Raw genomic sequence first — 12,780 nt, forward strand, 5'->3', positions numbered from 1 at the left:
GTCAGACTACAAGTAACTGCTGTGACGAACTGAAGCAATCAATAGAACCAGCTACAAAGACGACCCAGGGAATTTAAAATAGCTGTGATAGTACGTAAAAGGACCCAAAGGAGGGAACTATTAGAATTTCTGGTTTCTGATTCTGCATGTGAGGAGCTCGGTGTTAGCCACTCTGTCCCAACAACCAGTTAAAGGTGAACAGACTGAAAAATCAACAACTTTTCTTGGGTTCATTAGAGAGGGGAGGACACAGGGCAAACTGGGAGAGACAAACAGGCGAATACTAGGCGTGGAGGCTCAAAGTGGAAATTGCCCTGAGAACCAGTGCCAGGGTGGGAAAACCTGAACTGTAATTGTTCAAATGCTGGAAGCTCAGAGCAGACAAACCAGAGTTAAAAGCTCCCCATGGGAACCAGTCATGGGGAGGGTGTGTCCACAACATCGTAAAATTTACATGCAGGAGCTAGACAGATTCTCATAGAAAATATCCCAGAAAAATTCTCTCCTGCTTCCACCAGGAGGAGGTGAAGAGAGCGCAGAGGATTTTTAGGGCAGTGAAAATACTCTGTGTGATACTACAATGATGCATATGTGTCATTTTGCATTTGTCCAGACCCTTAGAAGGTACAACAGCAAGAACCAGTAATACAAACTATGGATTTGGTATGTGTCAGTGAGGATTCATCAGGTGTAACAAATGGACTACTCTGGTGGGGGATGTTGATAATGGGGTAGGCTGTGCATGTGTGAGGGCAGCAGGCAGAGGGGAAATTTCTGTAACTTCCTCCCCCAATTTTGCTGCTTAAAAAAAATACTCTTATTAAAAAATAAGACCTTAAAAGACCTAAATACACAATTTTTTCATTCCTGATGTTACAGCTGCATCACAGTGATACATGAAATGAATTACGAGCTATTACTATTACCAGTTTGCTTTAGTGTTATTATTTGTAAAGGAAGACAGATGTTCACCAACAGCTCATCTTACCTACCTGGCCATGATGTAATATTAGTCTAAATATATCCATGATCTGGTGATGGAACATCTTATCCTCAGAGAAGCATTTCTTGAGCACCAGATTGAAGTGACCCTCAAGGATTTCTCCATTATATTTCTTTCTTTTCTTTATAACACAAAGCATGACAATAATTTATAGCATTATTATTATTCTTTATTGTTTAGTTTCTTATTCTGTCTCCCATCTTTTAGAATGTGGTCTCCAGGAAAGATGGGAGTGAACTTAAAGCCTTGCTCATTCCTGTTCCCTTAACACCTTGAGTAGTTCCTGACACAGAGCAGGGGTCCAATACATATTTGTTGAATTAATAACTGCGTGGACTCTTAAATCTCAAAATGTGTTCAACCATACACCAGTTTTGGAAGAAGCCCATAGAATAAGAGTTACGCGGTCAGATGAATCTGGTTAATGCTACACGCTATATACTCTGCTTGGAAGTTCATCATGCCTTTTGGTCTGTTAAAGGCTCCAAGAAGCCCTGCAGTAAAGAAGCTGTCTAGCCTTTGCTGAGGCCAGGAATTTTCAGCTTATTTTATCACGTCAAGTAGGCTAAGGCCTGAGCCGGAGGCTTGGGAAAGGAAGTCTGTAATCTATAAAAACACAGATTCCTTCATCTCTCTTGTAGACTCAAAGAGAAGCCCATTTCTCTCTAGTTTCAGGACTTCCTTCCTGATCGTAAGGACATACAGAGAATGAGCATGTCATTCTGGTTAATCTAACGTAGATGCAGATCTAGAATGAGTCTAGGAATTATTCATACGACGCTCAGAATGAGCCTGCTTGAAAGGTGTCCGGTTGGCCCAAGTCACTGCAGATACACCAAGATAACACGGAGCTTCGCTTCAAATCAACCAAACAACGGTGTTCCAGGCACAGTTCATCTCTGCATTTTGCAGACAGATTGAAACAAAGCTGTGTACTTATTGCAAAGAGTGTTTGAATTACTTTGAAGAGGCAAAAAAAAAAAAAAGAGAGAGAGAGAGAATACCCTTACTTGCATCTTTTTGAATTTGTCATGCTTCTTTGTGGGTCATTAGAAATATTCAGAAAATTTGTCAATTCTTTGTCTATAGGAAAAAAAAAGATTTTGCCTCTAATCTCAGCATGTTTACTCATTAAATTGTTCAACAAACTAGGGCTGAGGAGACAGTTAAAACAGGAATGGGTCTTCCATGACTAGTGAAAAATAAAAACAGAAATCAAAAAATCCAGTTTGTACCATCCTAACAATGTCCACTTAAAATACATGTTATGTTTTATACAGTGAAAAACTTACAGGCTTATGCATTGAATAATAATCATTTCATACATTCTGGTGAATTTTTTAAAAGTCAGAGTATAAATTATGAAACAAAATGTATACAAATCCTAAGTGTACAGTTGGATGAATATTTTTAAAATGAACACAGCCATGTAAGTACTGCTCTTTCCAATCCAGAATAACTCACTACCAGCACCACAAAAGCCATTCCTATGACACCTCTGTCCAGAGTGTAGCTAAACTACTTCATAGTTTTGCAGCCTCGGCACCCATTTTCTTTGGCCAAGCAGCCTGCTGTGACCTTCAGTTTACACCCGCCCATCATGCAGTCGTGCAAGCCAGTGCCCTCGGTAGCAGCCCACAGAGTCACAAGGAATGTGGGTTCCAGATAAGACTTCCCCAACCGCCCTGTGGCCAGCAGTCCTCTCTGCATTCCAATGCCTTTCCCTGATGTGCCACTTACATAAGAACCCCCTGGGACTTACCAAAACCCTGCTTTTTTGGTTTGAGTTGACCAATCCAGCATTAGCCAGGGAACCCCAAAGCTTTCCACCCATGAACTTTAATAAAAGCATGTGCCCAGGTCCTGACACTCTCTCTGCCTGCACTCTGCCTTAACCTCCCCATCTGGCCCCGCCCGGAGCGCCGGGTCCTTCCTCCAGGATCTATGAAAAATTAACTTTTCTATTTCAGTTTCTCTTCTGCTCAGTTATTGAACCATGGCTCATTATCCAGCACCCCGTGCTCCACTTAACAAGCGTTAATATGACGAATTCGTAGCATCTTCTAATCACACCCTACCCTCTTTCCAAAGGGTCACTATTGTCTTTTATGTTTAACATCCAATAGATTAATTTTGGCAGGTTTCAAACTTTATAAAGTGGAATAATTCAGTACATAATCTTACCTATATGGTTTCTTTCACTTTTTTTTTTTTGAGATTCTTTCATGTAGATGTGTGTGCAGCATTGGCGTATTATTTTCATTGCCATATGACATTCCATTGTAGAAACATACCGCCCCCCTCCCAAATTAACCCTTTCTACTCCTGATTGACATTTGGATTGTTTCCAATCTGCAGCTACTAGGTATAATGCCACTGTTAAGATCCTTGTAGACGTCTTTCAGTACACATTTGTATATATTTCTATTAATTATACACTTTAGATTGAAATTCCTACAACTTAGTGTCATTGCAATTTTTCAAAATTTATACTGCTACCAGCAGTGTAAGAAAGTTCAAATTACTCCCCAGCCTTGCTAACATTTGGTGTTGTTATTTTTCTTAACTTTAGCCATTCTGGTGAATGTGTATTGGAATTCTATTATAGTTTTGATTCATTTTCCCTGATGACAAATGAACTTGCAGATAGATATTCATTACTTAAGTATCTCTTTTTAAACTGGAATATAGCTGGTGTACAATATTATGTTAGCTTCAGGCGTATCATAGAGTGATTTGATATTTGCATACATTATGAAACAACCGTCAGAAGTCTAGTGATCATCTGTCTCCATTCAAAGTCATTACAATGGCATTGACTGTGTTCTTATGCTGTATAGTACATCCTCATGGTTTATTAATTTTATAATTGGAGATATGTACCTCTTAATGCCCTCCACCTATTTCACTCACACCCCAACCCCCCTCCCCTCTGACAATCACCAGATTGTTTCTGTATCTATGAGTCTGTTTTCATTCTGCTTTGTTTTTGTTGTTGTTTTGCTTTCAGATTCACATTTGAGTGAGATTATGTGGCATTTGTCTTTCCCTGTCTGACTTATCTCACATAGCATAATACACTCCAGATCCATTCATGTTGTCCCAAATGGCAAGATTTCTTTTTTGTGGGTAAGCAATATTCCACTGTATGTGTATACTATATTTTTTTAATCCATTATTACTGATGGACCCTTAGGTTGCTTCCATATCTTGGCTATTGTAAATAATGCTGTAATGAACATAGGGGTGCAAATATCTTTTCAAATGAGTGGTTTTGGTTTTCTGGGGTAAATTCCCAGGAATATATGGCAGTTCTATTTTTAATTTATTGAGGAAGTTAGTTGTTACTTGTTGTCTTTTTAATGATAGCCATTTTGACAGGTGTGAGGTGGTATCTCATTGTGGTTTTGATTCGTATTTCCCTGATGATTAGTATTATTAAGGGTCTTTTCATGTGTCTGTTGACCACTCTATGTGTCTCTATGTGCACTTAGTTCTTTTTCTGAGGTTTTGTTTTGTTCTTTCCTTGGGAACATACTATTCTGTCTCTTCATTTTGCCTAATTCTCTCTGTTTATTTTTATGTATTAGGTAGGTTGGTTACATTTCCTGATCTTGGAGAAGTGACCTTATGTAGGAGACATTCTATGGTGCCCAGCAGAATGCTCCCTTCTGGTCCCCAGAGTTATATACTCTAGGGTGGCCCTATGTAGGCTGCATATCCCCTTCTGTTGTGGTGATGACTACTATAGGAGCACTGGTGAGTATGGCTGACCCCTGGCCTGATTGTCTTTGAGTTCATGCTTCATGAAGTTGCTGTAGGTCCACTGGAGAACAGGGCTGGGTCACCACGTGGCTGGCCACACAGGCCAGGGTGCTTTGGGGTTGGTGTCAGCTCACTGGTGGGTGCATAAGCCCCCATCACTTATAGGCTAGAGGCAGGATTCCAAAATGGCGTTTGCCAGCACCACTGTCAATATGGCAAATTAGTTCCCAACAGTATCTGTTGCCAGCTTCTCCATCCCAGCATCTCCCTCCGCAGGGGAAGTCTCAGTTACTTTCTGCTTCCTTGGGAGGCTCTCCAAGATCAGCAAGTGGCTCTGACTGACCCAGGCTCCTTTTAAACTACTTATTCTGCAACGGTACTTGGAGCATGTGAGATTTTCTGCATGCCTTCCAAGACAGAAGTCTCTGTTTCCTATAGCTTTCTGGGTTTCCTGAATGTAAGCCCCTCCAGTTTTCAAAGCCACACATTCTGGGGATTCATCTTCCTGGTGCAGGACACCTGGACTGGGGAGCCCAATACAGAGCTCCTTGGGGAGGACCTCAGCAGTTGTGACAGTCCTCCCATTTGTGGGTCACTTACCTGGGGGATGTAGGTGCTGCCTATACCACACCTCCTCCCCTCCTACCCACCTCATTGTGGTTCCTTCTTTATATCTTAAGTTGTGGAAAATCTTTTCTGCTAGTCTTCATGATTCTCATAGATAATTGCTCTGTGAGTAGTTGTAACTTGGTGTGCCCATAAAAGGGGGCTAGTTCAGGCTCTTCCTACTATGCCATTTGGCCCCTCAACATGTATCTTCCTTTTTGATGTGGGTATACAAGTCTTCAACCCATTTTTATATGGTGTTGTCTATTTTTTTAATAGATTTAGTGCTCAGTATATTTTCTGGATACAAACATTTTGTCTCTGTTATTTATTCATCTTCTCTGAGCTTCCTTTTTGACTCTTTCATTGATGAGTTCATGAGAGTTGGGTAAATCTTGGTTGGAAAGCCATACAGAACCATGAAATTTAAAAAGAAAAAAGTAAAACCCTACAATTACTTTTCCTCCCTTACCACGTAATTCCTTAGGTAAGAGTTTCACTCATGGCATTTTGAGGACAACACAACATTAGAAGAGACGTTCTTTAGATTATAATTTATGAGCCCTTGCCTTAAGGAGTAGGCAAGCCAATAAAAGGAGACACTTCTTCCCTGAATTTTTCGACTTGCCATAAGAGCAGGACTTCCTCAGAGCTCTGATTTTACCAAAGCTTTTGGAGAAGTCAGAGTTTGTTCCAAAGCAATTAACCTTGGAGGTGGTAGTGATGGAGCGATGGTAAGCGTGTCATATTGTGATTTTTTCCTAATGTAATGTTTTACTTATTGATTAAATATGCTTATCTATATGTGCCTCTGTTAGGTGCTAGTCACAATTTTATATTTCTTTGAAAAGACAGAGTTTAACCATATAAATCTGAATTGGTCCTTTTATCCTATCAGCTGTGAAAAATCCTTCTTGGGGAGTTGCTGGCTGAAAGGCTGCTTGAAACTGTGCACTTTGATAGTGTAAGTCAGTCCTAAGATTGCTGAATCTTGAACTCTAGGCCCTTCTATTGAGTAATGCTTGTAGGGTACCTGTAATTTCGATGTGTTGGTACTGATCTTAGAACTCCTGCATCCTATTACCAAAAATCAGTTAATTCAAGGCCACTGAAATTAACACAGGTTGAAAGAATTTTACTAGCCATGATTTACGGACACTGATAGCACATTTGAGCAACTGATCAAGGATCATTTTTACTTCTCTTTTTCCCCATGTTTTTTCCTAATCCAGGTAATTACTATGAAGAGCCCACAAGGAAAATAAACATGGTCAGTATGGTCGATCAATGTGCCTCTGTCTTTGCCTGATAGAGATGAAACATGATATGTGATCCAGAAGCAATATTGATTTAAAAAAAAATCTTACTTTTGAAAAACTATTATTGCAAGCTACAGTTAGAGGTAAAATGACTTTCACATCTGGTATAAAATAGAACAAAACCTCATGAGACAGGTAGGATCCTTACAAACTTTGTTTTATGGGACACTTTTAAGTCACAAAGAACCTTTATTTACAGAAAAATCTCTACATTGATTTCTTTCTAGAATATTTATGCCTTCAAAGTCACCATGAGCCAAGTACAAAAAAATAATGGAGAAACAATCTATGAGAAAACTAAATGCTATTATCCTTTATTTTGCAGTTTCATACAATCACGTATGAGCATCAGCCTGTAGCCTAATATTTTAAAAAGTGATTTTTACTGATGTAGCTCTTATTCTGATGAAGTTTCTTCTGAATGACAAACTCCTGTTTAGTCGGCATATATTCTTGAACTAGCAGATAAAGCAACCTACTCAAACACAAAGAAAAGTTTATTTCTTGTCTTTAAAAAATGAATTAAAAAAAGAATTCAATTTTGTATGCTTCTATGACATTGAAAAATAAGATGAAAGAATTAGATTTTTAAAAGGGGGTCAACTTACTCTGAATGAATTAAAAAATACTCTTTATTTTAGTCTGTATTCAAAATATTTTTTTCTGACCATTTTATTTAGAATTGAATTCTCACCTCAGTAATTAATGTATAATATTTAATAAATAGTTCTTAAATAATAACATGTTTAAGAGTTATCTTATGTAGCAGTATATTAAAATATTTAATTTTCTTATGAAAAAATGGTTGCCTTCTGTTATCTAATGCAATGTTTTTTATATACTTCTTTCCCTCAACTCTCTTTCCTGTAATCATTTTATGTTTTATATTTTTAACCAAATCCTGTGTGCATTCAGAATGCTACTAGCCATGCCATATTTTAAGCACCAAAGGAAGAAACCACTTTTTCTGTCTTTTTATTTTCTTGTCATATTATGCTTAATATTCATAGAAATCATTTAAGCATCATCTTAGACTTCCATCTGTAACCTTATTCCTTGTTGCAGGATTATGATTAGCTAAACGTACTATAACAAAATAACCTGGAGTTACTAAATAGGTATAAAATCTACACGAGGCTGCAACTATAGGCGTATCAACAAATTCAGTGGATTTGCTTACTCATTAGTCACATACGAGCGTCTTTTAAGAAAAGAAACTGAAGCCACAAAAAGATAAGCAACATTTCATGACAAAGTAAGTATTACAGGTACTGAATGCCTGATCAACTTAGCTGCATCTTCAAAGCACCCTCTGAAGTATATAGAGGCTAGAGGTTGTCCACTGAATTGCCTTCCCATTGAGAAAATGGCGGTCATAACGTTTTGCTCTATCGCTGAGGCACACACATCAAATAGTAGCCATAGACAGTATCAAGGGAGATTCCGGTTGTTCAGGTAGCTATCTCAAAAAAAGGTGATGACTACATTATTTATTTATTCCAAAAGTTATAAAGATGTTTAGATTGGGGGCTTTAATAAAATGGTTTCACGTTGCCCAGGCATGAGGTTTGACTGTACCGTTCTTACAAGCCAAATAAGTGAGTTAATTTTAGCTAATGTTTGTTTCAGTGGATGCTGGCAGAAAGTCTGAGATTCCTGGTTCAGAGATAAAGGGTCTTATCACTCAAGGCACAGAACACAGCATGAACATCCGCATGTGAGTGTCAGTTTCTCTTGCCTCCCAAGTCCCGTGGGGATGAAACAGAGGGACCCAGATAGGAGCTGTGTGTGTAGTGGGTTTGTAGAGCAGCTGAGAAACCCTAAGCTTGGGAAATCCGCTGCTTTTAAGGAAAGTAGTCAGCAAACTTGCTCTTTTGTCCTAGAAAGAGACATTATTTCATCCCTCACGTCTGCCCACTGCAGATGCAACCTAAAATGCATCTACCCTATAATATAGTAAGTCCACTCCTAAGTATAGCACCATTAAAATTAAAAACAATTGTCTTCAAAGATACTTGTACAAGGTATCCTTGGCATGCTATTCAAAATAGCCCCAAACTGGAAAACAAATGCATATCAACAAGACAATGCATAAATAAATTGTGTTATATTCATACCAAACAATAGTACTCAGCAATTTAAAAAGTAATGGACTACTGGCTCCCTGCCTGGGGTCAGTCCCTGCAGCCTGCGGAGCGAAGGATGTAGCCCAGGGGCCTCCCAAACCCGCGCTGCCCCGCCTTCGGCGCTCCCCGCCGCCCGCGGCCGCACCAAGTGGCCGCCCCCCCTCCATGCTGCGGTCCACCTGCCCTCCCGTCCCTACATCTGTCCATCCTTCCGGCTAGCGGGCTGGCACACGGTGGTGCCAGATTAGTGCTTGCCGAGTGAGTGTACTCGAGGGCGACTGGACGAATGCACGAAGTTGCACCAGCTGCTTTGCTGTTAGACACAGCGGGGGGTTGTTTTGAGAGACTAAATATTAGTGTTTGGCATAGGTTGCTATTAAGTTTACAATTGACTGGTAGCTTTTATTTTTATTTGGAGAATGTTTCCTATTATACCTGGATTTTCAGATCTTTACACCTCTAGAGACGTTGTCTGTCTTTTCTTTAAGCTCCTGCCTCAATTATTTTTGTTACATGGAGTTGTATACGTGCAGCAGAAATTGTGCGTGGCACTTTTACTGTGCTTTCAATGAATTTTTATGTACAACTGACCCTCTAAAGACATGAATTCTTGGCATACTGCAGACTTTATGGCATGATCTGTGAATTTATGGTTGTTTTGGTACCTACTTTGATATAACCGCTACTGCATCTAGTAAATCCTAGATAATTGCCTCAAAATGATTACCTCAAGAAAATTTGCATTCTGAGAGCATCAACAGAAAACTGAATATTTGCAATACAACACTCTTAATTTCCATATAGAATATGCTTCTTCATAAAGCTGATTCCTTCATTACAATGAAATATATTTTTGACGGTGGAATTTAAAGTGTTTTATGTGTGTTTTTCTTTAAGTTGATTCTCTTAACTCAAAAAATAGAAATCCCTCATAATTAAGGTTTTTCCTTGATGAGAAAAGCAAAATCAAATTAAAATGTTGTGCATTTGACATAAGCTTATATTTTCTCTGTTTGATATGCCTGAATTTCAAACCCAGGTACCTAACTTCCAAATTATGGAGCAAAAGAAGTTTTTTTGGCTTAGGGATCTTCACTATGTTAATAAAACATACTGCAATCTTTATTGTTTTCATATTTCCTTGCATTATTATTTTGACTAATATTAAAAAGTTTTTTAAATGCATGAAGAGTCATCATCTACTTTAAGGGTACATATGATAGAGATTTTAATTATAAAATAATCTCAGTTTTTTATCATTTGAAGCTGACAAAACTCATGTTTAAAATTATTCCTTTAAAAAGTGTCTTCAGCAAACAGGTATGCATCAAAGAAAAGTAAATACAGTAGAGTATGCATTTTTAGTTACAATGACTGTGTATATATTATTAATTCGAAAAAATGGTAATGCAAATATTTTAGAATTTATAATTCTAAATGTATGTAATTCTAAATTCTAGTCTGTAATTTCTGAAATATGCATTTTTCAGAAGGTAAAAATGTTTCTACATGCATAATACTGTGTCACTCTGTCATTAAGCCATTGTTGTTTGTGAAATCCTCAAAGATCTGTATGATTATAACATTCACAAGTGTAAAGGACAGTAAAGGAACCATATAAAAGAAACAGACATTTAAATGTCACGATATATGTGTAGAAGAGAAAGTAGACGGCTTTGCAGAGCCTCACATACTATCCTTTATCACAAATTTTCTAACTTAATGAGTACCTTGAAATATAGATGAGGACTCAGAACATTGCTCCTGATACCATTTTATAGGATTATAACACTTTGTATCAACAGCTGGGAAGTTCCAACTTGTTTCTTTCGATCCATGATTAGCTTAATAAAACGGCCCACTAACAAATGCGGAACAAGCATTCTTTTCAAATGCTCATGTCACCTCCAGCCCTACAGTTCCAATGGGGGCTACTCACTGGTTGAGTCTGTGATGGCTCACTGTCATGTGCCACGATCCATACATTTTTTTTTACATGGACTTAGCTGGTGAATTAAATCAAAGTTATGCATCCTTTAAGACTTGGAGGGTGGCACTAATCTGTGTCATTCCTGTTGGGGTGCAATATTGTTTTTGATTTGCCATCTCGCCTTGGGATTGCAGATTCAGGAGCTTGCACTTGGCCTTTACTGCTATGATAGCTCTAACTCTGTAGAGCAAGAAACCTATGTGAGAATTATACCAACTATAAGGTATGCCCACTACAATTATTTAGCAATTAGGGAAATGACCACCAGGTAGCTCTGGGTAGCTCTGTGGAACTATTGGCTCCATTGTGACACGGCATTGGGCCAGGACTCCAATTACACCTGGTGTCTACACATCTTTCATCTAACAAGGGAGAGTATGATAGTTCTTTGATGCTCTTAGGACATAATCATATCAGAAATTGTGCCAAACCATCTTCAGAAAACAGGCATTCTCTTTCTTCTGGATATCGTTATTTGAGTAAATGGCTGGAAGCCCTTTGGGGAAAGAGAGGAAAGACGATATACATTTTCCATTCACTGAAGGAGTTTTTTGTTCATTTGACAGATTCTGATAACTGGATCTGATAACACCCAGGTCTGGAAACTAGGCACGGGAACATGCTTTTTGGTTGTGAAATCCTACCTCAGGCTCTGCTCATTCATTCTTGAATCTCTTTTGAATATAGATTTTGAGCAACACCTTTTAGGCAGCTCATTTAGCTCATCCCTGGAAACAAAGTACACACTCCACATGTATTCCGTACACGGACACCGTATGGCCTCTCCGGCTGTCGCTCCAAACCGCTGATTATTGTGGGAACTTCACCCAGTATTTTTGCTAATATTTAAAAGGGCTGCCTGTCCTCTATTATTCCTGGATCCTCTCATCCTCGCTGCTATTTTGAGCCTAGACATGGTAACAGCACCTTCGACCATCAGCCCCAGATTATAGAGGACCACTGACACCGAGCTCCCCAGTGATTCTGCTAGGATGTCCTGCTACCGTCACTGCAATATTCTGTACCTCCTTGATAAATGCATGTCTCCTCTGCACCATCTCAAGGGACAAAGCACCTGGTGGGTTTTCTGGTCTTACAAAATAGACTCATTCCAGTGTTCTCCCTCCCCTGAGCCTTTTCATCTCTTGCTCCCTAATCTGTCATGGCAGTTCTGACATCTGTACTTCATTTATGTGAGACATTCTTTTTTCCCATGCTTCTAAGAACTACCCCAGCGGCAAATTAGAAGCAAGTCCTGGGGCCCTTGCCAGGATGTTAATTCTCAGTCATGGGAGAGTCCTGCATAACTAAGTGCTCTCTTCTCACTTACAGGGTGGCTCCCTTGATGCTGCACCCCAGGGTCCACTTCTAGGCGTGTTCTCCAGTTCCTGCGTATACACCGTGAGCCAGACTGTGCAGCCCCTTTGGCATAATATCCCTGTTCTCCTTTAGCAGGCTCAGCATTTTCCTTGTTAGACCTTGTTATGGACCTGATGATCAGAAGAGAGCAAGCACTGACTTCTAAGACACATGTTCCCTTTGAGGCCATGGTGTAAATTAAAAGCAAGGGGGCAGCAGTATATTTCCAGTGGAAGATGGAACACTTCCATAGTCAGGAAGATTCAGAAGAATTGGGGAGATCTCAAGTGCATCTACCAAACTCAGTTTCAGGGTTCAAACTGGATTTCAGGGTTCAGATCCTTCCCTATCAGATCTCTGATTGTGGCATGGGAGACTTCTTGCCAAAAGTGGGAGTGCATTCTTCACTGAAGTTCCACTACTGTCTCAACCAGGTCTTCCCTCTTTTGCCCTTTGACTTGGGGAGATTTTCTTCCATGCATTGAAACAGGTTCTCTGACTCTCAAAATTTGCTTAAATTGTTAATTAGTAAATCTGAATCTGTCCTTTTGTCTCTGTTTAACAACGCCTACCCAATAACGGTCTGTGTAGTTACCATTTCCCTCCTACCTG

The 12,780-nt window shown here is 39.3% G+C and overlaps 1 pseudogene; it reads right to left on the reverse strand.

The window, feature by feature from the left end:
• The window catches only part of LOC102540766 (serine/threonine-protein phosphatase 2A 56 kDa regulatory subunit delta isoform pseudogene), a 37,331-nt pseudogene extending 24,973 nt beyond the window's left edge, over positions 1-12,358 (reverse strand).
• Positions 12,359-12,780: the final 422 nt, after the last annotated feature.

The sequence above is a fragment of the Vicugna pacos genome, chromosome 12 (genome assembly GCF_048564905.1).
Source record: "Vicugna pacos chromosome 12, VicPac4, whole genome shotgun sequence".
Classification (NCBI taxonomy): Eukaryota; Metazoa; Chordata; class Mammalia; order Artiodactyla; family Camelidae; genus Vicugna; species Vicugna pacos.